At 52.5% G+C, this 4,118-nt stretch overlaps 1 pseudogene; it reads right to left on the bottom strand.

Annotated features, from left to right (window-relative positions):
* Positions 1-360: 360 nt before the first annotated feature.
* Positions 361-2,675, bottom strand: LOC121100500 (annotated as a pseudogene).
* Positions 2,676-4,118: the final 1,443 nt, after the last annotated feature.

Genomic DNA, 4,118 nt, shown 5'->3' with positions numbered 1-4,118 from the left:
ACCTTAAAAAAAAAAAAAACCAAAATCTTGCAGAATCAGACAGATTTCCCTTAAAACTCTACATAACTAGGTAATTGTGGAGTTGACCATTAATGCCTTGCAGAGGGGAGCAAGCCTGGAAAAAAACAAAAAACAAACAAACAAAAAAACCCCAAAACTAAAGACTCGTTTGTGTGCTTTTTGTTTTTTGATTTTTTGCAGCAAAAAGTTTTATTGTTTCCCTTTGGTCCAGGGCTTGGGAGAAGGCTCCCGTGTGATGAAAAAGCTGCCTAGTGGCTGCAGAGAGACGCTCAGGCGCAAGCCCTGGGACCAGGGAGAGGCCAGAGGGGCCCCTCCAAGCCTGCTGGGCTCCAGAGACTTCTAGTCAGGTAGTCGCTTATCTTCTCGATGACTCGCGTCCTCATCTAGGAAGTGGCTGTCCGGGAAGTCACAGAGATGGGGGTCTGAGCGGGCGGAACCCAGGGCATGTAGATCCCAAACGTCCTGGTGCAGGCTCTTCTCCAGAACCAGGGCCCCTTCCATGGCATCCAGGGTTTCCCCCCACTCATCTTGGGACGGCTTCTTAACGTCATGGAAGAAGGACCGGCCGTAGAGGTGGTTTTGCACCTTCAAGAGAGGCTCGGTGCCTCGCACTTCTCCTCCGCCAAATCCCCGAAGAAGTGGCCCATGCCCTGCAGAGCCACGTCGTCGTGGTGGAAATAGAAGCCCAGACAGAGGGAAGTGAAGGACCCCGCGGATGCATGTTGAACAGATGGTTGACAGCGACCTCCAGCTCGGTGGAATAACTCGGACAATTTGGGAGATCATGGTTGATCCGTGATAAGGAGCTCAAAATAGAGTGTTGGCCATCCCGGAGGCAGAGGGTGGCCAAGAAGATGGCTCCGAAGGTTGCGACTGGAGCAAAGGTTGGAGGGTGGTCGGAGGCTGGTGGAAGGGGCGTCCCTGGGTCTGTTCTGTCCAAACACTGTTGAAGGAGGAGGCAGATCTGCGGGACCTCCGGCACACTGCCTCATTTGTGCTATTTTTGTTTTCTTGTTTTGGGGTAGAGATAGGGGCCAGATGGGGAGACCAGGGTTGGAGGGGCAGCACAGCATACGATCCTCTAGAGAACTCTGAAACTACTTTTTGTGTGATGTCTTCGAGATTTCACTGTCAGTTCAAAACAGAGAGTATCCATCCAAAGAAGAGGCGTTTTGAAACAGTTTAATGCTGGGAGCCTTTCTAAAAGGATACCTTACAATGTTGTTCTTGCCTCACATGTTCACAAAGACCTAAGGCAGGCCATGGTCATATTTAAACACACACTGGTTTAAAAAGAGAAGTTGCATTTCCCACAGTCCATCGTCAGCATCTAACCTGACGGCGGGCTGAAGTCAACTTACTTTTTTTTTTTTTAAGATTTTATTTATTTATTTGACAGAGAGAGAGACAGCCAGAGAGAGAGGGAACACAGGCAGGGGGAGTGGGAGAGGAAGAAGCAGGCTCCCAGCGGAGGAGCCTGATGTGGGGCTCGATCCCAGGACTCCGGGATCACCCCTGAGCTGAAGGCAGACGCTTAAGGACTGAGATACCCAGGCGCCCCTGAATTCAATTTACTTTTTAAAAGCCAGATTTTACATTTAGCATGCAGCTTCCAGGCCTTGGCTCTGTGCTTTTCCCTCCTTTGCTGCGACCCTCCTCAGCCTCTCCACTGTGCTCCCTGGAAACTTGTTCTGTTTTCAGTGAATGCCCCCCTCTACCTGCAGCTTGGGTACGAACCCCCTCGTTGCCTGGTTCTGCCTCTGTGTGGAAACTGCTGGATTAATGACTCTTCATTTTCCCCACCCAGGAAGCCAGTGGGCAGGAAGTGGGGTGTGGTGGGGGGGTTGAGGAGTGTGCACACCTGGGCTTGGGGAGTGGGGTCCCGGAAGTTGGGGTTTGTACCTGGGCCAAGGAGCATGGATGCCATGGGCTATGAGTGAGGACACACTCTCTGACTCCCCAGACTCTTGCCAAACCGTGGCTCCTCCTTCTTCGGGTAAAGCTCTGTCCTTGGTGGCATCCAGCTCTCTTTAACCTGCGTTCCTCCTCATCTGCTGACCTCTTCCCTCGAGCTCGCCTTCACCTGGCTGCTGCTCCCTCTTTTCTCAGGGGCAGACTCTGATGCCACCCCTTTTCCCTTCATGGAAGGGGTTTTCCACAAAAACATCTGCTTTTATTCCTGACTTTCAACCCCCCTTACCTTTCTTTAACTTTTTTCCCCCAGCCTATAAGCACATTTATTTCTCCACAGTCTCACAGAGCCAACCCCAGGCCTGCAGTTCTCTCCACCTGTGACTTCTCTCCCTTCTCACCAGGAGCTCCTGACATCTCCCCTGTGGCCTCCACTGTCTCAGTCCTCTCACGGCCACCTTCGCAGCCAGCCTTCTGTGACCCTTTCTCCACAGAATGCTCTGGCCAGGGCAACTCAGTGAACAAACCAGAGAGTCACTTTTAGGTCCTCTCCTCTGTCAACATTCATGAGGTTTTGACGAGGTGTAGCTCCATCCTTGAAATTCCCTCCTTCCTTAGCCCCTGGGGCAACCCATCCTGCAACTTCTCAACATCCCATTGGATTCTTTCCTTCTACCCACCCCATTAAGGTCGCTGCCCTTGAAAACTCTGTCCACGTCCTGTTTCTCTTGTTGCCCAGCCATCCACGGCAGTGACTGGCATCTGCATGAAGACCATCAGATCTGCTGTCTCCCATCTCGAATTCTTTCCTGAGCTCCAATCCAGAACCCCGCCACCCCCTGGACATCTCCCCATGGAAGTCAGTATGTCTCCAACCCTGTGCCGACGAGATACCTATCTCTGTCTCCCCAGGCTCAACGTGACTTCCTCCGCCCCACCCCACCCTCCCTGAGTGTCAGGGGTCACCAGGAACTTCCCTCGGGCTTCCCCTTCTGAGGCATCTCACCCCCATTGTCATTGCCTTCGTGCAGGAGTTTTGGAGCTCTTGCTCTCCCCTCTCCAGCCTGAGCTCCTTGCCTTCAGTCATGCCCCCTCCAGCCCATCACCATACCCCATCGTCTATCCCAGCAGTCACATCTCCGGGAGAAAACTTCCAAGGGCTTCCTATCGCCTCTGTGACTCAAAAACTCGCGTGATTTGCTCCCAGCCTACTCACCTGCCTCGTTGCCTATAAGAAAGCTGTGTCCTGTCCGTGCACCACCCACGTGCAATCTGCTTCAGGGCCTCAAGCCCTCCAGGCTCCCCCCAGCTTCTAGCCCTTTACACACACTGCCCTATGCTGGGGTGTGTCTCCCCCACTTCTCCATCTAGGGACCTCCTACCCTACGCGTCCTGCAAGACTTTGCTCCATCCACCTGCTTCCAGAAGCCCATCCTGATGCCTCCAGTTCCCTGCTATGACCCTTCCCTGGTATGACCCCTCCTCATCCCTCCTGCCCCATCCTGGGACCTCAAACACAGCACTGACGCTACTGGATTCAAGTTTCTGTTTCTCTGTCTCCCCAGCCCAGACTGGGCAAGTTTTGGAGGCAAACACAACATCTTTTTCTGTGCTCCCAGCATGTGACACAGTGTCTACCATACGGAAGATATTCAGAAAGCCGTATCCCAGCATAGAAAGCAGCTGCATATTAATAAAAACAACAACCGACGTTTGAATAATACTTCAAGGTTCACAAAATGCTTTCACAAACACCGCCTCATTTGATGCCAAAAGCACTCCATGTAGGTAAGTAGGACTGGTCATGTTAACCTGGATAGCAGAGGTGGATAATCAAGTCTCAAAGATAGTAGCTGGCTTGGCGGAGGAGGCAGCTAGAAAGTAACAGAGGTGGGTCTCTGGAACCCACGTCTTCTGGCTGGGGAGCTATCCTTGCATCATTCTCTGCAGCAACGGACGGCAGTGAGCCCCACTCTAAAGCCTGTCTCCGTGGCGGCGTGAGTACCCTTCCCGGCTGACTTCCAAGGGAAGCGTAAACTCCATCTCCACGGTCCATGCACTTTTGCTACATATGTAACCAGAACCAGTTTGGAGCAGCTGGAAATCTGTTCTCCTTAGTCCTGCTTTGCTGCCTTAATACGCATAGCTGAACTCTCTCAGGGCATGAGAACTGCAGGTTCCTTCCT

This window comes from Ursus maritimus, unplaced genomic scaffold (genome assembly GCF_017311325.1).
Source record: "Ursus maritimus isolate PB19 unplaced genomic scaffold, ASM1731132v1 scaffold_4, whole genome shotgun sequence".
NCBI classification, from domain to species: Eukaryota; Metazoa; Chordata; class Mammalia; order Carnivora; family Ursidae; genus Ursus; species Ursus maritimus.
This window is presented reverse-complemented; position numbering and strand designations above follow the sequence as displayed.